Consider the following 24,141-nt stretch of genomic DNA (forward strand, 5'->3'; position numbering starts at 1 on the left):
GCCAAACCAGAAAGCAATGCTGAGAGCAAGTGAGAGAGAGAGAAACACATGCTAGCTGATGTTGTTAAGCCTTGGATAAGCCCAACCACCCTTTGTACTTCTGAGTTACATGGCCCAGGGAATTTCCTTTTTTACCTAAGTTAGTTAGAGTTGAGTTTCTGTCACTTGCTATTAAGAATCCTGGATGCAATATGTTTTTGAACTACACATTTGGGTAGGAAATCAGTCTTTACTGTGAAATCAAAAACTGCCCATTTCATGATTATGCTTAGTATGCATGCTATAGCATGAAGATGTTCAGATAATCATACCCACCTTAAGAATAATTACTGAGAAAGGAAGAAGAAAAACAACCGGGATGAAGATAAAGTATATTTTTCATTTTCTTTCACTACCTACAGAAAGGAATGGGTGAGTTGTGCTGATACTCTAAGGGAAATTCCATTTTGATTTTCCCAATGAATTGCTCATGGAAAATTAGGAAAATGGTGTTGTCATTACCAAGTGGCTCTAGTCCTGGAGATGACATCTATTGGAGGCACACACTAAAGGAAGAAGGAGTTAAGAAAAAGCAAGTAAAAAGTCAAACATTAACTAATCATCTATTTTGGGCTAGACATGGCACTAAATTTAAGTGGGGAGGGAAGGAGGAAACTTAAGAGGGAGGACAACTTGGTCCAGATGGACACATACCACACAGTTCTGTGAAAAAGCACAACTACATTATAGTAGGGTTAGCAAAACTGCATTAATTTGTAACAATGGCAAAAGAAAGTAGGGTTACAAAGAATCTGAACTGTGAGATATAAAATACATCCCCAGTGACTGCATTGTTCTTAGAAGATTCCCAGAAAGTTCTCTCTGAATGAATGAATAAAAAGGAAACACATCACTTTTAATAGAATACACACAATCTAAGTTGTGAATGTTGAGAAAGAAATTAGGGGTAAAATAATGGAGAACAAAACTCATATTTGGCATTTTCCTATTCTGAGCACTCCATAGAGAAAAATCTAATTTTTTTCTGCCCTTATCAGGTAAAGCTATTGATTCAGGGGAATAGGTTATGCGGAAACCATGGAAGTTTCTAGTCAGGCAGACTCTGGGTTCAACACTATTACTCCAGGCAAGAGATGAGCATCTCTGAACTTCAACGTCCTCGTCTGTCAAATGGGAATAATAATAATGATTCTCTTACGGGATGGTTGTGAGGGGTGAGTTAAATAAAGGCGAGAATTTGACCCAGGAAACTTTTGTACCTCTCCTTTTAAGGGAGGAAAATTTTCAAAATTTTCAGGAATTAAGGTAGAATACACTGAAAATGAATAGTTTGCAGGTGAGGCGGCTCTGAGACCTCGAGGCTGAAAGAGCCGGATGCTCAGGACACCTAGGACGCTTCCTGTCCCGACGTGGCAAGAGGACCGACCCCTCTCAGCGCAGGGTCACCAAATGGCCCGGTTCCAGTTTAGGTGTCAGAGTCTATCCATCTCCAGTTTGTGTCCTTTTCTTTTTGCAATTTAAAGTCGGACTGGAGGAGCAAGGATGGAGGTAAAACGTGCGTTAAAAAAAATTACAGTTCAGATTACAAGGACAACAAAATCACCAAGGTCAGGGTGGGTGTCAGCGAACTATGCAAAATCCTGCGTAATGAGGAGTCATAAACGCTCTGAAAAGAATTCTACATTTTAATTTGAGAAGCTCTTTCCAAAGTCCCCTACAGCCTGCCGCTTGCCACCCTTTGGCCCCCTCTCCCGGCTATCGATCATCACGCTCCTTTCCTCCTTTTTCCTTCCAGTAAAAGTAAGCATCCGAAAAACTTCAATTCTTCTCCAGAAGTCCTAAGCCAATTTCGCAGTCGCGGAGCTTTTTCATTGCTTTAACCCAACTTTCTTTCGTTTCTTTGGCGAGAACCTGAAATTAGGGCTGCCCGACAGCCTGGAGCCCTAAATCGGGGAAGCGTGGGGCTTAGTTCCGGCGAAACCTTCTGGTGCCTGTGCGGGAAGCTCATTTTCCCCCCGGGGTGGGGTTCAGAGTGCCGGCAGGGACCTAACAGGGCGCTCGCTCAGGTTCCGAGCCCAAGTCCCTGGCGGCGGGGACGCACGCGCGGCGTGGGTGGGCGCTTTAAGCCCGAGCAGCGGCTGCAGCACTAGCTATTTTTAGCGGCGCGTCGCCCCCCTTTCTCCCGGCCTCCGGCTTGGTAGCTTCCGGCGGGCGGCCGCCGCTCCGCGGCTCCCTCCTGTCTCCCCCGCAGTCACTCGCTCTTGGTAGCGTCCACGCGGGCAGGTCTGGAAACTGAGCATGTCTGGAAGCGCTCGGCGGCCTCGGCGGCGGCGGTGGCAGAGCCAGGCTGCGTCAGGCTAAGCCCATTCACCACCGCGCGGCCGCAGGAGCGCAGCGCCGACGCCGCGCCGCCCAGCCCAGCCGAGAGGGGCGCACTAGCCGCCGCGGGGCCCGCCGCCGCTCACCGCAGCCCCCTCCTGGCGACCCGCAAGTAAGTTTGTGAGGCGGCGGGGCGGTGGGGCGACGGCTTGGCGCCCCGGGGAAGCCCACGCTAGCAGGCGGGAGGCACGGCTGGCGCTCCGGAGAACCGGCTGGCCGCTGCCCCAGGTGCCCGGCGCCTCGGCGAGCCTCTTGGCCAATTTGAAAGTGGTGGCCACTGGGATGTTCTAGCGGGGCGGGGGCCGGCAAAGCAGGAAGTCTGAACCTACTCCGGCGGAGGCCGAGGGGGCCGACTGGGGCAGAGGAAAGGACCGTGCAGCGAGAGAGCGGGCTGGTGCGGGCTGGGTTTGGCATGCGGGCTCCCGGCCGAGAACAGCCGCAGAGGGAAAGCCGGGTATCTCCGGGGGACAGGGTTGAGAGCGCCGTGTGGGAGGCATAGTAGAGGGTGAGCGTGTCCTGGCCGGAGGGGCGGGAGGGAAGATGGATGGAAAGTGGGGCGCGTGGAAAGCGGATTTGAACAAGAGCTTAGGACGCCGGTGGAGGGGGGCCGTGGGCTCCGGGAAACGAGTGGACTCGAATAATTTGGGGAGTCTGTACCAGGTCAGGGCGATATAATGATGGAGAGGGACAGCTTTGGATCGAGGTCTTCGAAGCGAATACGCGAGGCCAAATGTTGGGAACTGGCTGGACAGAGGATGGAGGCAGAAAGTGGCCTGGAAGGGCCAGTAGGAAAATCGCCGAGGGATTTGGGTGAAGGGGAGGAGGAGCGCGGTGCAGAGATCGAGCGGAGGAACGGGGCTGCTGTTGCGGCTAAAAGGCTCAGGAAAGGCTTGGAGGCTACTACGTGCGGTCCCCTGAATAGTGAATTAGTAGCGGTTCTCTGAGGTTTACTTGCACGCCAGGCTCCTCCTTCGTTTTCTCCCTCGCTTGTTAACAGGGCAGCTCGGTTTAGGCAAGCCTGTAGATTTGGACAGATTAAGCAACCGGGAAGGTAGTCATTTGCAGGGGAGCTGCCAGTGCTTCCCTTGAGTGGCTCCCGGCACCCTCAGGGTGCCATGTAGGGTCTGAATGTGTGTGTTTCAGGGGATGGTGGAGGGTGATTTCTGCTCTAGGCCACAGGAATCCGCGGTCTCGCCCGGGAGGCTCTGTGTTTGGGGCCGGGAAGTCAGGCAGAAGTCTGCAGTGTGCAACTCGCGGCGGGGCGTGTGAGTATGCGTGTGTGCGCGCCTGTGCGCGTGTTGCCCGCCCGGGGTCGCGTGTGTTGCTGCAGTCTGTCTCCATGGCGAGGAGATCCAGGGCTCCACAGGCGGCACGGGGAGGGGATTAAAGGAAACGTGCTTCCCTACCTCTCTTCTGCCTCCTTTCCCTAAGGTCACATTCTTTGCTCGTCCAATGATGCTCTTCTCTAACCTCTTCTCCCGACTCCTGCACGTCCCAGACCTGACGCCGGTCTTGTCCTCTGATTCGGTACCGCGGAGGACGCTGCTGTCTCTCCTCTGCCAGAGGGAATCCGAGGAGTCCCGCTGGTTAGAGGGCCTCCCGAATCCACCAGTCTTTCCCTGGGGCGTCACTCCGGGGGTCCTCAGTTCACTCTGCTGCCCCTGCAGGTGACGCAGTGATGTTGCCCCACGGACCCCAGTGATGGCTCCAAATAGCCAGCACTTACTGGCTCTCGGGAGGTGGGTCTCCCCGGAGTTCCCCACAGGTAATTGTAACTTAAAAAGAAAAAGACCAGATTAGTAGAACAAACAAGCACTGAGGTCAAAAAGCTTTATGTAAAAGCGCCTCTTAGACTCACAAATATTTTACCCACTAACCACAAGAAGGGGAAGAAGCTTCTACAGCGTACGCATCTGAAACTGGAGGGGAGGGGGCGGCGGAGCGGGAGTTGTCACCATGTCCACGGCTTCTTAGACGCCATCCAGCTTGCTATTTCCTGTCCTCCGGGCCATATTTTAAGCGAGACTTTACCAAGTACAGGAAATGAGGATGAAGGCGACTCTGGAAACCTGTGCAATCTGTGGAGGGACTCAAAGAAGGGAGAGCGAGAGCTGTGCTTACTGTCTGCCAGATATCTCAGAGGGCTGGGCTCTGAGACTGTGTGTTCAGACATCAGAAATAATTCTGAACATCCAAACTGCAGGGGGGAGACTCAGATGAAGGGAAGTGAGAAACTCTAAAAAAGTGATGAGGACCGTAGTGTGGGGTTGTCTTGCAAGGTGATCACTGACCTGTGGAGCGACACAGCAGAAAGAACAGCAAGCTTCTCATGGCCAGGGGCACATCATCTTATTCCATAGGACAGTGGCTGGCCCAGTTTCTAGTATAGTAACTATTGAAAAATACCTTTTGAAATATGGCCATGATTCTGGATATCTGAAAAGTTTGAATACAAAGACATATACTGTCATTTTCTGCTTCTATTACTATGTTTCTTTCATTGATTATTATTAGAACATGTGGTGAAGGTAAAATAAATTATTATCTTACCCGTTAATCCCGTTCTCCCCAGAGTGCTGCTCAAGTAGATATAACCACATATGTTTGCCTGTTTTTTTGTTTTGGGAGTCATGGAGGAAGGAGAGTTGGGCACATTGATTAGGATGGCACATAAAGGCAGAGTTTAGGCACCTGAAGATCTTATGCGTGTGTGGAGGTGAAAGCTTCATGTATATAATGCTAAATTCAGTGCAAAATGAGAAAACCCTTCTGTCTCCACTCCTCACCTCCTGCATTTGAAATACAAAGGATTGTACCCTTGGGCTGGTTCCTAGTCCTCTGAAGCCTAGCTTAATAATTTTCCTGGAGGATTGTTTCCTAAATTCAGGTACACTTTAGGAAATAATCAGTGGACTCTTTGCAGCCCTAAGATAAAGTCATTAAAAAAAAAAGTGGTGAAATGGCTTGATGAAGCAGAATAATGAGTGAGAGAAATATTAACCAAAGTGGAAGAAGAGAAATCACTTTCTCTTGCCTCGGGGTTAGATCTTATTGATAGGCTTAGAACAGTGGTTCTCAACAGGGGCAATTTTGCCCCCCAGGGGACACTGGCAATGTCTGGAGATGTTTTTGGTTGTTACAACTGGGTGGGGAGGGGTGCTACTGGCATCTCGTGGGCAGAGGCCAGGGATGTTGCTAATATTCTACAAGGCATTGAGTAGTCCCCCATAACAAAGAGTTATCCAACCCCACATGTCAGTAGTGCTGAAGATAAGGAACCCTGGCTTAGAACTAGGTATGATTATAATGAAAAACAGCTCCTGTCAGGATGCTTTCACATATTCCTATTGGAAGTCTATCTTGAAAATCAAGAGTAGTTAATATTAAGAGACTTTCTTTGCAAATGGCCCCATATTCAAAAACAGTTGCTTTAAGGAAATTAAAGAGGTGTCCTTTTAGCAGAACTTCTTTTCAGCCTTCAAAAAAAAAAATTCCTAAAGTAGATTGGGAATGTCTGAAAAGACATATATAGTATGCATAGGAACCGAGTAAACATTTTTTTGATGAAAACAAGTTAAAACTGTTCTGCCACTGTATTTTTCACTGTACTTGTTTGGTAATTGCTTTTAAAAATACATAGTTTTAAAATTAATATTAATTTAATTTAAATTACAGCTAATAAATTCTTCATGTAGTGAGGGATTGAACCGAATCAGAGAAAAATGTTAGCTGAACACTTATTAGAAGCCTCATGAAGTGTTCCAAAATGAAACCTTAGTATTTGTAGATATCTGCCCAGGAAGGTAAGAACCCTGTATAATTTTCATGCATTTAGTTTCAGTTTTAAATTGACAGCAAGGCATGTATTGAGAAGCAAACCTTTCCGGCTTGCAGCACAATACACTGCCTGGAGCGGGAAAACAATGGCTTACACTCTTGGATGTAATAAGATCAGGGAAGTGTTCTAAGAACACCTGTGTGCAGGAACTCAGAAGCTTGCTTGATAAAACCTTTATCATGATCCCACTGAGGCCTGGAGAAACTAAACAGATTTAGTTAATCAGTCTCCCATCCATCTCCCTCCACCTGCCAGCACTTTTATTGGTGGGTTGGTTTCAGAATTCATTCTAACGAGATCCTCATTAGGGCTGCTTACTTCCCTTCTTGTTCTAATAACCATTCCCTCCATCCTTGGCCGTCACCATCCCTCAGTCCTTCAGGAATTCATGCAGCAGGAGAGTCTCCTGCTTAGTTTCTGGAGCACCCAGTAACCTCTCTTTTTCTCCTGTGTGTACAAACACAAACAGCTCTTTCCTGCTTCTAAGAGGAAGAGAGATTTGCGTCTCTCTTGGAAAAAGGCAGTGGGGAGAGTCCTTGTTTTCCACAGAGGCAACCTCAGTTTCTCTGCTTGCATCCTTGAACTGTCTTGTTCAATTGTTTGTTCAGTTGCATATTCTTGATTTTAGGAAGGCTTCCTCTTTCCAAAGACAGAGTGAAAGAACTGAGGAAGACAGAACTTCACTGTGAGCCGCACTGTTGTTGATAGAGGGCACCTCTCATGGGCTGTATGAAGCCTCAAGAATATGATTTGAACCAATGATAATCCCGTTTGTAAAGTCCACAAGCATTTGTAAATTCAACAGTAGCAGGTTCTGTTCTAGACATTGGGACTCTGCATTTGCAGTGCCGAGCTGCATTGTGCATTGCAACCGGTTTGCAAAACCAAGTTCATTTAGAGTAATATACATATATTTCATGTATGTCTCAAAGTCTATCTATAAAAAGAAACACAGGATGGGTATTCATTTTCATTAAAGTTGGAGAGGCTATAGAGATATATAGCCTTATTCTTAAAAATACTTCAGAACACATTGTTGATATGCAGAAGGCAAAAGAAACCATTAGGGGGGAAACAGTTACATGTGTTTCTCTATAGATCAGACAATGGGGGAGTGAGCAATCTGAGGTGAAAGGGATCAGTTCTTATCTCCCTTTTCCTTTCTTTAGGAAATAGTTATTGATTTTGTTTGACATTTAAGGAAGGAGAGATGGTTTCCTTCCCCACAGATACTTGTTGAATGGATCTGTGCCCTTTTATACTTCTGATAGCCATAGTAGCTCGAGGCAGTGGGCTGCCTGGTATGATAGTTAGAGTGAAGCAGAATTTCAAATCAATTTTGTCCATAATGTTTGTGACAAAGGCTCACTTTCAAAAACTGAGCATACCGTGTCACTATTTTGATGAGACTAATATAAAGATTACAGAGCTGAACATCTCTGCTGATTTGGCTACTAGGTACTACCTATGCTTTAAACTATCAGAGTGTATGTATTGGGAGTGGGGAATGAAATAATATGGCAGCATCGCTTACCTATAAACAAACTTGCGGGCCACTGTGGCAGGTCAGTTATTGTCCAGCTGAAAGAAGGGTAGTGTCAAGGTGGGAATTTTACTGAACAGTGTATGCTGTCCTTGCTGAGTTCAAGAACAAGAAAAAGAACAAGAAAAGCAGGAATTTGAAATTTATGCTACAGCAGAGGCAAAGAGAGTTTCTGCTTTTAATTTCATTTTAGCTTATTATTGTTAAGGACAAGCAGCAGTAATGCACGAAAAAGGTAACCTTGCCTGTGGAAGGTTTTACTTTTGTTCATAAATGCCTGTTCATCTTAAGAAGCAAATAGCCTAGAACATATCCTGAGGCTTTCAGCCTTCAGTATAAATAGTGAGTCTCTTCTATCTCTAGAATATTCATTATGTGATATCATTTGGAATCTGAATACTGGGCTAAATTGGCTGATGCAGTCCCTTCTAATTTAGTGATTTAGAGTCGTCTCTGTCCTTTTAAAGAAGGTGAAAGAGATATACTGTTTGTCATTGGGAGCACAGTTATGGGTGCTGGAAGCAGCCTCTTTTACACACAGACATGCCTGGTACTTGACATTGATCTGGGACTCCACTGACCAAAACATAGATCTCAGTCTTCTGGATTATGAAGCCTGATTTTAACAATTTTGATTGGAACCAGAGCTGCGACCAGGCTTGTGAATCAATTGACGATTTCAGAAAAGACCAAATGATGAGCCACAATACTCGCCACCCATTGCCAGGAAAGAGGTACATCAGTTTAAGGAGGATCAAGAGATTTGCAGGGCTTCCCTGGTGGCGCAGTGGTTGAGAGTCCACCTGCCGATGCAGGGGACCCGGGTTCGTGCCCCACTCCGGGAAGATCCCATATGCCGTGGAGCGGCTGGGCCCGTGAGCCATGGCCGCTGAGCCTGCGCGTCCGGAGCCTGTGCTCCACAACGGGAGAGGCCACAGCAGTGAGAGGCCCGCGTACCGCAAAAAAAAAAAAAAAAAAAAAAAAAAAAAAGAGATTTGCAGTCAGATCTGGCACTCTTACTTAGTAGTTTTGTGACTTTAGATGAGGTTTTTTTTTTCTTTTTTAACTTCATGGAGCTCCAATTTCCTCATCTTTGAAATGGAGATTTTTTTTTTTTTTCCTGTAGAGTTCACTATAGGATTAGAGGAAATATTTTCAAAGCAAAAGTGTGTATTAGTAGTGTTGGTTATGGTGGTGCTTATATGTCCTTCTAGTGCTGGAATTTAAATGGTTACTGTCTAGGAAGTGGAAGTAGTGGGGCCATTGGTGAGCAAGATGAGATGGAAAAGGGAGTGGATCATAGTTAGGAAGGGGTTTTGGAGGCGAAGTAGTCTGATGTCCTCTTTTGACTGATGGGTCCTTGGGGACTCAGGATTATGGTGTGATTTGCCCAAGGTTATGCTTCATCATTTCAGCTGAGTCTACAATTTTTCAAAGTCTCCATCCTAACATTCTCCACCTTAAGAGCACACTTATTTTCTTGGTTAAATCCATGTCTCTTCTGTTTATCTAAAAATGGTTATTCAGCTCAAGAACCTCTCTTTTCAGTTGTTATATTCCAGGTCTTTTATAGGCAAGTAAAGAAGGCATCAGTGGATCTCTAATTGAATTTGTATAGGAGTTCAACTCAGCTGTTCACTTAAATGATCAAGATGGTCAAGTACATGTTTATGTTTTCCTAATTGGGGTGAACATTAGTAGAGTTTTATCTAAAAACAACAAAAAACACGCCACTATGGATAATGTTCTTCAAATAGGTTATTGCTATTAATGACAAGAAAATTGAAGATTGGCCCTTGTTGATGGTTCTGTTGCTAAATTAATAGTTTCATTTTTGTTTTAAATCAGTGCTGTTGCCATTGTGGTTTCTTGAAGAGTTTCAGGTTCAATGAAAATGTTAAAACCTACATGTGTTGGAAGTACTTTGTGAGTTGTAAAGTGTATTATGCATGTTGTCTTATTTGTAATTTATGGTAAAGATATATTATCAGTTGAAATAATGAAAGACTTAAAATTGAAAGCCAGGGCAGAAAAAACATTCCCTTTCGAATCAGACAAACTTGAATTCAAATCTCCATTTTTTAGTCGCTAGCTGTGAAAACTTGGACAAATTACTTGACTTTCCAGCTTCTCCTGTCTTTTGCGAATCACACCCACCAGGTTACAGGTGATTCTTGTGATGATTAAGTAAGATAAGTAAAGATCTTAGCATGATGCCTGGCACCCTTCTTTGTCCTTGTACACTGCTAATTCACCATACTTCAACTACACCTCTAAAGTAATTATTTATACTTGAATTAGTTCAGAGTTTTTCACTGTAAAGAATCAGAAAACCTGATTTTAAGTGACTTGAGGGGAAAAAAAAAGAGAGATTTCATGAATGTGTAACTGAGTAAAATAGGGGAGTATATCTGGCTCCAGGTAGGACCTAATTTAAGACTCAAACCATGTAACTAGTTCATTGTTAATGGGAGTGAGAATAAAAAGGTTGTTAGTAGTCCAGTTGGAAACTATGCATTAATTTCTTTTAAGTCTTCCAATAGCTTCCTCTTCTTGGACAGAAACACACAGGTCTTGCTAAAACAGTAATAAATCCATTATAGATAGCTGTATGTAGAAAAGTTTCGAGCTGCTTACATAGATTATTTTGTGGGAGGGAATGGAGTGAAGCTGAAATTTCAATGGAACCTACTAATAGTGGTAAGTCAAAATAAGATAAGCAGTAAAACACAGCAGAACAAAATTCAAAGCTTCAGTTTTGTAATTTATCAGAGTTCCTTAACTGAATTAAATAGAAACTGGTTCTGGGCAATTTAAGCAGAAAGGAATTCATCATATGGTTATGGAGTAGTTCATGGAATCGAAGGAAATGCTGAAGAACAAGACCTTGGAAAGGGTACCCCACTGTCGGGTTGAGTCAACTCTAGCTGTTTTCCGTCATTGTGTCACTGTGCCCAAGACTCAGAATTCTGAGAGAGAGAGAAAGAGAGAGTCAGTTCAGAAAAAGAACAGGGCATCTTGACTGGCAGTCCACCAACATTGTGTTTCATGGGCCCAAGGGGCTACCAAGGCATAATCTCTAATCTGCTCCTACCAGAAGGAGGGGAATAGATGATACCGGGCAGGCATACTCAACTCATGTCCACTACATAGATTTGGATGGGAGAAACTTGCTTCAGTGATGATGAATTACTAGAAGGGAAAAAAGGAAAGCAAAAACCAAAACAACACCAACAACAAATAAAACGAGTGTATTATCTAAACAGAATCCATGTGCCAGACAAAAATACTCTGTCAGTTTCCTAAGGCTACTCTTAAAAATTACCACCCACTGGGTGACTAAAAACAACAGAAATTGATTCTCTTGCAGTTCTGGAAGATACAAGTCTGCAATCAAGGTGTTGACGGGGCCACGAATCTCTTTGAAGATTCTAGGGGGAGAATCTGTTCCATGCTTTTCTCTTAGGTCCTGGTACTGCCAGTAATCGTTGGTGTTCCTCTGTTTGCAGAGGCATCACTCTAATCTCTGCCTGCATCATCACATGGTGTTCTTTCTCCCCTGTGTTGAATCTGTGTCTCTTCTTTTCTGATAAGAACACTGGTCATATTGGATTAAGGGCCCATAGTGTTCTTGCATGACCTCATCTTAATGTAAGCAATTACATCTATAATGACCCCATTCCAAATGAGGTCACATTCTGAGATTCTGGGAAGGACATGAGATTTGGGGAGACACTATCCAACCTAGTATTGATGTAATGTGGATAAAATAAACAACAATGCACATAGCTAGGTCTAAAGAGTGGGAAGGGGGTACTATCCTATTATTCTGTTATAAAACTCTATCTGAAGTATCATGCCTGGTTTAGGCACCGCTTTTCAGATGATCATGTGTCCCCTGGAGAACTAGTGGAAAAACAATTTGCTTTGTAAGGGCAGTTTTTTGGAACTGCAGACCATAAACTTGGCAAAGAGGAGTTCAAGATAAATATAATATGAGCTTCCAATTGTCGAAAGGAAGAAAGATTTAATCTTTATTGCTTGCTTAAGAGCTAAGAGCTATGGCTGGGAATTTCAGAGAAGCCGATTTTCTCTCATGTAAGCGAGAACAGTCTTATGTAAGTGTGGTTCAGGAGTCCCCATCTCTGGAAGCCCCCAGCAGAAGCTCATCATCCATATTTGTTATGGATGATGTAGAAGAGATTTCTGAATATCCAGGGAGCTTAGATTAGATAACTGCCCAACGTTCCATGTTTAAGATTCTCTTCTTCTAGGAATTCATAGAATGTTAGTGATCCCCCAAACATTTATTAAGCATGAAGCATGGTATTATATGTTGGTGGAAACAGTAGTAAACATGGCGTGCATAGTCTCTGGTTATTACGTAGATAAATATTTCAGTGGTCTACTATGGTAGTGATAGTACATATCCAGGAACCTGTAAAGTATCTGGCACAAATCACAAGATTAGTAATTACTTGTTGAGTGAATTTGTTGTTTAATCGGAGTCTACTTTACAAACATATGTTCAAGTTGTTTACCTGGAGTACTTAACCTGATAGTTCTCAGCACTGTCATATTCCTTCATACGATTTCTCCATGGCCTTCTGGCTGTATAGGATTACCTTGTTCATATATCACCCCTCTCTTTGTTTCATTTTTACCATCTTAAAAATAGGGTTGGAGTTGGGGAGTGATTTTCCTCCTTAATCTCTTTCCGCCTCTGGGCTGTCTTTGCCAACAGAGGCAGCCCTGAACCTCTGAAGTTCGTGTGTTCCTGTGAAGACTGGAGGGGACTTTGGCTAAAGCAGTGTTTCTCAGAGTGTGGGACACTATGACTGACTTTACACGAGATGACTTTGGGTGGTGTATGGATATGTGTTGAACTGAATTGAAAGGATTTTGAATTTGTTCTCTTCCAGTGTTTCTTATTAAGGCAAGGAGGAAGTTTCAGTTTGGTGCTAGTGTTAAACATGTATTCGAGATACTAGTTTTAGCTCCCTTTTTAACAGAGTAGGCTTCAGTTGCCAAGCTTTCAAAAGTCCAGTAAAACTATATTGTTTTCATTGTATTCATTTTTGTTTTATTTTCTTTCATGCTAAGTGCTAGTTTCCATATAAAATAATGACACAAAGCTTCCTTTAAAAATTCACGCAGTTAAATTTCTTAATGGTATGATATTTTTTAAAAATCAAGAAGGTAATATATATAGATGATTGAGACTTAGAAATTTCTATGTCAAAGTTCTCCTGATGATTCATGTGTCTGGAGTTTCTTCCTTGCTGTTTCTGGCACACCTTTGCACTGTGGACACCTGAAAGAAGCTGTTCTGTGTAAGAGTCCTCCCTTTCTGTGTTGGTTCACAAGATACCTGTTGGCCCAGAGAAAGGGAACTTTGTGCATATAAATATGGCTTTGCGTTGCTTAGTGCCTAGATACTATGTATTTCTGAACTATCCTTTAAAAGGAGTTCAAATTGCTTTTCTGGCTTTTAAGGTAGATTTGTACATTGATAGAATAAATGTTGAATTAATTTTAATTTATGTAATTCTTTCTCCATTGTATTTGTTTTTGTTTTCCTTTCTTTTTGTGATAGGGCCGAGACTTCATAAAGAAGAAAGGGGATTTTTTTTTACAGGTTTTTTTTTTTTTTTTTTTTTTACATTTTACTGCCTCAGGGAATCAATTATAATACTGAAGGAATTTTTAAAATTTTCAGCCAATTTTATACATGAGCATGTTTAAAAAGTCAAAATTTTCTACAAGGCATATGATATAGACTAGTAGTTTCCTCCTCCACTGCTCACCATCTCCAATTCCTTATTCATAGGAAGCAACCACTTTTTTTCTGGTGTTTATTTCCGTATTCCTAAATACATACTTAGAGTTCTAGATCTTGAGATTTGCTTTTATCTGGTAACTTCCTAGATTAGAAGATATGGAAGATGAGTATTATTATCTCTTTCACTAACTTCCTTCCATCTTGTTCTTCCTCCATCTTCCCACTCTTCCCAACATTATTTCTTTCTTTTCTTTTCATTTTTTTATTTTTGATGAAATAAAGTTCAGAAGTTTGGTTTCCACTTAAGATGGAGAAATTCACAAGAAATCACTCCCACTATCACAATGACAAAAAGCTGGATTTTGTATATTATATAAAGTCATAACTTGTCTTGGGCCCATCAAGAGCTGAGGTCACAAGATAAGCAAGTGAACTGAAGTCCAAAAAAGGACAAATCCTTCTAAGGAGATATGGGACATGAACCCTTTTACCTGTGCCAGCTCATAGGAAGAAGAAATAATGTACACAGAAGTGAATAAGAAGAGTACACCCATGTTCATAGCAGCATTAGTCACAGTAGACATGGCGTAGAAACAACCCAAGTGTCTATCGATGGATGAATGGATAAACAAAATGTAGCATATACGTATACAATAGAATATTATTCAGCCTTAAAAAGGAAGGGAATTTTGACACATGCTGTAACATGGATGAACCTTGAAGACATTATGTAGGTGAAAGAAACCAGTCACAAAAAGACAAATTCTTATATGATTCCACTTTATAAGGTACCTTGAGTAGTCAAACTCATGGAGATGTAAAAATGGTGGCTGTCATGGGCTGTAGGGAGGGGGAAATGGGGAGCTCTTGGCTAATGGATGCAGAGTTTCAGCTTTACAAGATGAAAAGGTTCTGGAGATGGACGGTGGTGATGGTTGCTCAACAATGTGAATGGACTTAATGCCATTGAACTGTACACTTAAAATGGTAAAGATAATAAATTTTATGTTATGTGTGTTTTACCACAACTAAAGGTAATAATAAAAATATTTCAGAAAGCGAATAAGAAGAAAGATTTAAAACCTTTAAAAAATTCTTGAAAGTCAAGTGAGGACTAGCAGGATAGCTGAGAATACCTGGGAGCGTAGATACAAGGGGAGTCTGCACTCTCTCACAAGTTCTTTCTTTTTTTTAAATTGAAGTATAGTTGATTTACAATGTGTGTTAGTTTCTGGTGTACAGCAAAGTGATTCAGTTATGCATATATATATTCCTTTTCATATTCTTTTCCAGTATGATTTATTACAGGATATTGAGTATAGTTCCCTGTGCTATACAGTAGGACCTTGTTTATCTATTTTATATATAGTAGTTTGAATTTGCTAATCCCAAACTCCTAATTTATCCCTCTCCCTCCCATGGTAACCATACATTTGTTTTCCATGTCTCTGACTTTGTTTTGTTTTATAAATAAGTTCATTTGTATCATATTTTAGATTCCACATATAAGTGGACAAGTTCTTTCCCATGGGCCTCTGCTCAGTGCTTACCAGAGAGTTTGGGGGCAAGGAGGTTAACCAGAGAGAGAAACCCCATTGGTTCCACAGGTGTGCACATAGTGAGAGGCTGCCCCTGGAAACAGGTGTAAAATCCCACCTCCAACCCCAGATTCTTCTCTTACTGGCAAAAGCCTTTTGCCACAGGGGAAGGGGCAGAAACCCCACTGAGCCCAGCATCCTGCACTGGTACAAAGTGGAGATCTGTAGAAAAGTTGAGGAAAAGCCAGCCCAAGGCCCAGGTGAATCATAGCGCCTAAGAGTGAGGGAAGACCCAGAGAACTCAAACGTTTATGTAGCAGCTGTATCCATAAGTGCTAAATATTGGAAACATCACAGAGGTCCATCAGTTGGGGAATGGATAAACAAATTGTGGTGGTATTCCATAGAATAGAATTCTACAGGACAATAAAAAGGAATAAAAGGAAAGTGCTGACTTCACCACTGTACCAGTATTCACTGAGAGTAACCATCAGGGAGACAGCCATGAATATTTCATGAAAAACATGGCACTTTAGAAAATGCAAAGGTTGGGAAGGAGATCAAGACAATTATGTAGAAAGCAGGAGTACTTAGAGGGGCTGATTGTGAGGCTAGGAGAGACTTAGAGGTCATAATTTGCTCAGCAAGAAGACAGTCCTATATATGATCTGAGGGTTTTTTTCATTATGATACATAAAATACTATTGATTTATAAACTACTATCCTTTTGAACCTCAAAGCCCTCTATATATACATAAACAGTTTTTTCCCTACCCTAGACTTATGTCAAGTTGGTCATAGATTCTTCAAAGTTAAAGCATCTTTAGAATTCATCTAATATCCTTCTGAACCGGGGTTCTTAACCTGTAGTTCACAGGCATGGATAGAATTCAGCTAGTACAAAAACTTGGGTAAGGAAAAATGACATCTTTATTGTTATTAACCTCTAATTGAAACTTAGCATTGTCCTTCATTATAGGTGTAGGTTACCAACCACAATAGCATCAGCAGTACCTGTGACTTTGTCACCAATGGAAGTCACAGATAATATCATGTCCCATTACAGCTGTTGACAGATATTTTAAAAAGTCATCCAAGGAAACACTCCCATTTACCATTGCAACAAAAAGAATAAAATACCTAGGAATAAACCTACCTAAGGAGACAAAAGACCTGTATGCAGAAAACTGTAAGACACTCATGAAGGAAATTAAAGATGATGCAAACAGATGGAGAGATATACCATGTTCTTGGATTGGAAGAATCAACATTGTGAAAATGACTATACTACCCAAAGCAATCTACAGATTCAATGCAATCCCTATCAAACTACCAATGCCATTTTTCACAGAACTAGAACAAAAAATTTCACAATCTGCATGGAAACACAAAAGACCCCGAATAGCAAAAGCAATCTTGAGAAAGAAAAATGGAGCTGGAGGAATCAGGCTTCTGGACTTCAGAGTATACTACAAAGCTACAGTAATCAAGACAGTATGTTACTGGCACAAAACCACAAATATAGATCAATGGAACAGGATAGAAAGCCCAGAGATAAACCCACGCACATATGGTCACCTTATTTTTGGTATAGGAGGCAAGAATATACAATGGAGAAAGGACAGCCTCTTCAATAAGTGTTGCTGGGAAAACTGGACAGCTACATGTAAAAGAATGCAATTAGAACACTCCCTAATACCATACACAAAAATAAGCTCAAAATGGATTAAAGACCTAAATGTAAGGCCAGACACTCTAAAACTCTTAGAGGAAAACATAGGCAGAACACTCTTTGACATAAATCACAGCAAGATCCTTTTTGACCCACCTCCTAGAGAAATGGAAATAAAAACAAAAATAAAGAAATGGGACCTAATGAAACTTCAAAGCTTTTGCACAGCAAAGGAAGCCATAAACAAGACAAAAAGACAGCCCTCAGAATGGGAGAAGATATTTGCAAATGAAGCAACTGACAAAGGATTAATCTCCAGTATTTACAAGCAGCTCATGCAGCTCAATATCAACAAAACAAACAACCCAATCCAAAAATGGGCAGAAGACCTAAATAGACATTTCTCCAAAGATATACCAATTGCCAACAAACACATGAAAGGATGCTCAACATCACTAATCACTAGAGAAATGCAAATCAAAACTATAATGAGGTATCACCTCACACCTGTCAGAATGGCCACCATCAAAAAATCTATAAACAATAAATGCTGGAGAGGGTGTGGAAAAAAGGGAACCCTCTTACACTGTTGGTGGGAATGTATATTGATACAGCCACTATGGAGAACAGCATGGAGGTTCCTTAAAAATCTAAAAATAGAACTAACGTATGACTCAGCAATCCCACTACTGGGCATATACCCTGAGAAAACCATAATTCAAAAAGAGTCGTGTACCACAACGTTCATTGCAGCTCTATTTACAATAGCCAGGACATGGAAGCAACCTAAGTGTCTATCGACAGATGAATGGATAAAGAAGATGTGGCACATATATACCATGGAATATTACTCAGACATAAAAAGAAATGAAATTGAGTTATTTGTAGTGAGGTGGATGGACCTACAGTCTGTCATACAGAGTGAAGTAAGTCAGAAAGAGAAAAATAAATACCGTATGCTAACACATATATATGGAATCTAAAAAGAAAAAGACAAAACAGTTCTGAAGAACCTAGGGACAGGACAGGAATGAAGACGCAGACGTAGAGAATGGACTTGAGGACACGGGAAGGGGGAAGGCCAAGCTGGGACGAAGTGAGGGAGTGGCATGGACTTATATATACTACCAAATGTAAAATAGATAGCTAGTGGGAAGCAGCCGCATAGCACAGGGAGATCAGCTTGGTGCTTTTTGAGGACGTAGAGGTGTGGGATAGGGAGGGTGGGAGGGAGATGCAAGAGGGAGGAGATATGGGGATATATGTACATGTATAGCTGATTCACTCTGTTATAAAGCAGAAACTAACACACCATTGTAAAGCAATTGTACTCCAATAAAGATGTTAAAAAAAATCATCTATGCTCATTCCTACTTTGAAAGTTTGGTTATTATTAGATCTGCTGTTAGATCTTTTTATTTAGAGTATTAGAAAAAGAAACACATATACCATGTCACGAATTCATTCTTTTATAATTTGATAACTGTTTCATTGTTTTTCATTTCCTTTATATCCTGTGTAGCTCATTCTTAGAAGAGATCATAGGCTTCCACAGACTCCTAGAGGGATTCGCAACATCACAAAAGAACCTGGAACCTCTCTTGGACTGTCAGCAGTAGATTCCATTCGGCACAGATGGCTTGGTCCAGAAAGCCAGAGCTGTTGAGTGCGTTCCCACACTCTGCACGTGTGCTTGATCTGCCGGATGCCATCTGTGCCATTCCGTAGGGAACAGTGGTTCTAGCAGGTTTTATGTCAATGGTGAGGGCGATGGGCATGTTTCTGAGCATGTGTAGATTCTCTGTGGCTTCTCTCCTATAGTGGGGCCAGTGCAGCCTTAGAAGTAAGGACTTGGTGTCATGCATTTTAACCTTGCCTATTAGGGGCCTAGGTTTTAGAGCACCATCCCATGTTCATGGCTCTGGGCCTCTGGAATCCTTGGTGGGGAGACAGGCAGCTCTAACAGAGGTCAGTCTTGTGGGTTCCACTTACATGTTTGTGAATTCCGGAAGGACTGATGTCTAACTTCAGAGCCATAGGTCAGGGCTCTTTTTCTAGTATTGATTCAGTTCCCTGGCAGGTAGTGTAAGATTTAAATGAACACGTCTCCCTTGTCAAGATTTTTATATTTTTACTTCTATTGTCTTTTAAACTTTATTTTAAATGCTGTCATGCCAGAGTGAACCATTTGGGTGACTTAAATGCCAGTAGTGATACTGGGCAAATGGGCATCCACCTGGACGCCCGAGGAATGGGAGGATTGCTTCCCTGTGGGTTATACTTTGCAGCTAGATACATATCCATTATGAAGGTTAAGTTTTCTACATATCTCAGGATAGCTTATCTCATTTTTGACAACCCTGACAGGAAGTTTTGCCTCTTTTAATCTGCTTTTGTTTAACTTCTATCACTGACCTAGGTTTGGTCTGCAAGACCTCACAATTAAATTTCCTGAAGTTACTGCAGTGCTCTTACTGTGACCTTCCTGATGTGTTCAAAGAATGCAGATCATTGTGAAATCTGCCAAAGTATATTTTGACTGAAATATACTTTCTGGGAGACATTAATCTTAGGCTGCAGTGGAACATTTTTCTAACAAATGTTTGGGATCTTAATATGTGTCAGGCACTCAGTTGAACACAGATGGTATATATAATAAGGGGCAGAACAGATGTGTCCCTGCCCTTGTGGGTGTTGGGGCGAGTGTGTTAGCTGTAGTGCCGGAAGGAGCTCAGTACACCAAGTAGGTGGGGTGGGAGGCTATACAGCAGAGTGAAATGACCCTGCTAAAAGAGGGGCTCCCTAATCGAGGGCCGCGTAGGTGGAGTTGGGGCAGGAATAGGGGCGTGTCCCAAGCAGAGGAAACAGCTTGGCCTTTATGAGGCAATGGAAGGTGATCAGTGTGGCTGAGTCAAGGGTGAGGGCAGGACCAGATGGAGGTGGGAAGGTAAGCTAGCATCAGACAATACAGGATTTTCTTGGCCAGGCTGAGGATTTTGGTCTTTGAATTAAAAATTCTTGCAATATTTAGATCATTTGAGTAAGAATGTAAAACACAGTTTTTATTTCATGTATATACTTTTTGAAATGGCAACATTTTGTCCAGAAGTTAATTGGAGCAGCTCCGCCTCATTTTAATGTTAGCTACCAGTGGGGATGAATTACTTACCAGATCATTGTAGCATTCTTGTGGAGGCATTGGACATGAACTTCTTCCCTTGAAAGCTGCCAAACCAAGATCTGTGTGTCCCCTTACGTGCGATTTCTGCAACATTTCACATGAAGCTAAGGCAGCATGTGCTGAAATGGCCAGTATCCACCTGTACTTAAGTGGCTCATTATTAATGCCCCAGTTCTTTTTACCTAGTACACGGAAGATCTAGGAGGATACTTATTGGTTCTACACTGTGAAGGACTTTGAAAGGACCTTGAGACAAGGATATTCAGAGGAGGTGGCCAAAGCACTTACAGAGAATTATTTTTTTGTGTGTTTGGCATCTTTACACATGATGTCAACAAGAGCCTCAGAGCGTAACCATAGCATCAGAGGGCTTTGTTCTGTATTTTAGAGTCTTCATTTGAAAATGTGCTCCCATGAAAATGTGTCTTTGATCTGTGCAGCTTTCCTGTGTGGACTGCTCCCACCCCTAGAATCAACGTTTTCAGTCCTGCAGGTGGTGTGGAGCTAGCCTGCCTTCTTTGCTCCTGTTCACCTAGGGTGAGCATGTGACCCAGCCAGCCAAAAGGCCCCCACCTGCAGCCACAGTGATTTGTTCAAGGATGGGCGTGTGATCTCAGCCGGCAGGATGATGAGAGCACTCCCTGGGATTTTGACAGAACACGGAAATGATGCTCTCTTTCTCGTGGGGCTTACAGACTTGTTAGGATTTGTACCTAGAGCTGCTGGTGGCCATCTTTGTTATCAAATGGAGAAAGCCTGCCTGAAAATGAAGCTAGTCCAAGGAAAATAGAAACGAGATGAGATGAAAAGGCACACTTCAGCCTATTGATCTCACCACACCCGAAATCAGTAAGATTACCAAGTATTTCAGTTGCATGAGCCCATTTTTTTTCACTTCCATTTAAGCTAATTTAAGCTACGTTTTTGTTACTTTTATTTTATTTTATTTTAATATGTATTTATTTATTTGGCTGCGCCGGGTCTTAGTTGCAGCACGCAGGATCATCATTGCCGTGTGCAGGATCTTTAGTTGTGGCATGTGAACTCTTAGTTGCGGCATGTGGGATCTAGTTTCCTGACCAGGGATCGAACCTGGGCCCCCTGCATTGGGAGCACGGAGTCTTAGCCACTGGACCACCAGGGAAGTCCCGGTTTTTGTTATTTTTAAATAAAATAATTAAAGCATAAAAGCAGCCCATAAACTGGCCCTGCACAAAGTGACAGCAGGAAGGGAGAGGTCTGAAGATGTCATCTGGTGTGGAGTGAAGGATTTGAAAATCGCCATTACCCTGAGCCAGAAAGTTTGTAAGAGAGACCAGAGGATGTGCTAACTTTTCCCTCCTGATGCCATTTCCTTTAAATAGCGCTGGATCTTTTAAACTAGATTCTGAGGTAGTAGCATCCTAGTCTTTCTCAAATGCAGAAATGGGAGACTTAGTGTTGCTGTGTTTTACAGAAACAAACATTAATGGTGGCTGGCTGATTCCTAGTTACAGCCTTATCATCTGAAATCCATGGATACATTTATCTGTTATGCGTTTGCTTTTACCATGAGGCATTCTAAGGTCTATTGTTCAACAAATAAGACATTACAATGCCAGTAATGGTCTCTAACGTGAATAGCAAGATTAGAAGGACAAGCAGTGACAATAATAAAGGACAAATTATCCTCTAGTTCTAGTAACTCAGCATTTGGACATTAAATAGCTAGAAAATATGAGTCAGTCATTTTGGATGCACAGTTCTGCAACACCTTCATTCCATTTGGCATCCTAGGTATGGGTTTCTTACAGCCATTTCCTTTTAAAGACAGGTAAGAACAAATACACAGTATGGTGATGAAAAAGAGCATTTCAAGTGTCCTGTGAACCTAAAGTGGAAAGCAGAAAAGCAGAGGATCTATAATGACATTCCTGATACAAGTTTATGCTAGTGGCTTATTTTTTCATTATTTCTTTCTGAAGAGATATATGAAACATCTATAAATTAGCATTGTTCATGGCTTAAAGGAGGCTGGGGAATTGGGGCATTATTAAGACTTTCATTTTACATTGATGCTTGTCTCATGGATAATAATTTGTGCTAGGAAGGGTTATAACACAAGCCCTTTAGCTAATAATAGAACCTGGTTACTAAGCTATGAGAAGAGTTACTCTGCGTATCATAATTCAGTGACCAGAAAACATTGTCTTCCAAGATAATGGCCTGAATGTTCTCAAAATATGTAAAGAAACATCTTGGTTAGCTTGCTCTTTTCCATTTAGAAGAGAAAATACAACAAACACCAGTTTTCCATTAGATATCATAGAATATACTGGTCTTTATTATCCCTTGTGCTCCTGCAATAGAAAAAAAATAGATTTCTCCTTCCCAGGTAATTTAATGGGGAAAAACATCACATTTTCAAAAGACAAATGCTGCACAAGAGAAAGTAGCGTGAGGGTAATGAAACTCTGTTGTGCTGTGTTTAGTGAACCGATGGCTTAATAAACTATCTCCTTGGTGACAAAAAAACAAGAACCAAAACAGTTCTCACCTTTGTACCCATAGAAGATTGATTAATAAACACAAATTAGCACACACACCTAAATTTGGTGTTTGCCTCCAAGTATTCGGTCTGTTATCAGTTATATCTGTAAGTATATATAGCTAAGAGAACAGAGCCCCCTGGGGGCGGTTCCAGCTAGATGGATGCTTTGTAGTCTCACACAGAAAGTGGCTGGAATGCACACTTCAGTGCAGTGGAGTTTCCTGTGCATTTGACTCTCAGTCTGCATGTTCTTCTACCAAAAAGGTGAGGTACGAAGCACATCCTGTTGCCCTGGCCGTGCCCGTGTAGAATGCAGAGGCTGCTCGCTGAGACCTATAGCTACAGCCCAGGGACAGATGGGCCATGCAGACAGATGGGGTTCCTGGGCAATGAAAATTCATTGAATTTTCTGTGGCAGGCAGAGTGTATTGGAAGATGAGGAGACTCCTTCCGTTTTGTGAAATGAAGACAGGGAAGAGCTAGGTCTACAGAAGTTCAAGTGGCGACTCTGAATTTATGAACCTTGCACTTGGTACCATTGCTGACAGAAAACCTGAGCACTCTCTGCTATTTGCAGTACAGCCCCTGACACAGGGAAGGGACTGTTCCAGTGCAGAACAGCATAAGTCACAGAGGAGCAACATCTGGGTGACAAAAGTACAGGGAAAGTCCAGGCGTTTCCTACAGCCCGGCATGAATGAGCATCTGATTGGAGTTGATGTGTAGGAGCCCCCCTCTCCAAATATGTATTTTTGCATAATATACTTCAGCTAACCGTATAATAAACTGATGGTAGTTTTCATTTTATATTAGTTTTGAGGAGTCCCAACTCATTTATTCATTCTTTCATTCAGTACGTAAATTGATTGCTTACTCTTTGCCAAACATAGAAAAAAAGTGGTGAATAAATCCAAAGAAATCCCTGCTTTCACAGACATTACATTCTAGTTTGTGGCAACAATCAACTGTTAAGCACATACACAGGTAAAGGCTTTGAAGAAAAGATATTTGAATAATGTGGATAATATGAAAGCGTATGACAAGCCTGCAGGTTGAGGAACAATAATAGTACATAGATTAAATATAGGAGGGACCTGAGGACTGGCTCAGGGTAGAGAATTTAGAGAAAGGGAAGCGAAGGAGGAAAAAGCAAGGGGCCTGGGGAGCAGCAGCCAGTGAGGTAGCAGGAGAATCAGGGAAGCAGGTCCTTAGAGAGTGTTTCAGTCATTTGTTAAGTCCAACAGTGACCTGACCCAACTGATGATTTTAGAAGTTTCATCCTGGCTGCCAAGGAGGCAGGGTTATCACAGGACAGGGACAGAAGAAGAGAAACCATTTAGTGGGCCGCTGCACTAATGGATGTGAGAACTAAGGACTGTTTGCACTATGACGGTAGTGGTAGAGGTGGTCAAAGAAGCTACATTTGGGATATGCACAAAATATGGTGGAAGGTAGGATACAAAACATGCTCATACACATATGACCTAGAGTTGGATTCGACATTGGGTGTGAGGGAAAGAGAACTGTCCTATTTGGGTGATCTTCATTTAGATCAGTGCTACTCAAAGTACTGGGGTGCAGACTTGTGCCAAAACGTAAATCAGCTGAATTTCTTTTGCATAGCTTGGTTTTTCTCAAGGAAGGAAGCAGTGCATTGATTTAAATTCTAGCACGAGCT

The 24,141-nt window shown here is 42.2% G+C and overlaps 1 protein-coding gene across 2 annotated transcripts in view; it reads left to right on the forward strand.

Annotated features, from left to right (window-relative positions):
- The first annotated feature begins 2,342 nt into the window (after positions 1-2,342).
- OXR1 (oxidation resistance 1) overlaps positions 2,343-24,141 on the forward strand; it is a 457,011-nt gene continuing 435,212 nt past the window's right edge. The window contains exon 1 of one of the 2 annotated variants that reach the window (XM_060115560.1): positions 2,343-2,491. The gene's annotated coding sequence lies outside the window, so the exon portion shown is untranslated. The remainder of the gene's footprint in view (positions 2,492-24,141) is intronic. The other variant, XM_060115558.1, reaches the window with a different exon arrangement.

Source organism: Mesoplodon densirostris, chromosome 13, assembly GCF_025265405.1.
Source record: "Mesoplodon densirostris isolate mMesDen1 chromosome 13, mMesDen1 primary haplotype, whole genome shotgun sequence".
NCBI lineage: Eukaryota > Metazoa > Chordata > Mammalia > Artiodactyla > Ziphiidae > Mesoplodon > Mesoplodon densirostris.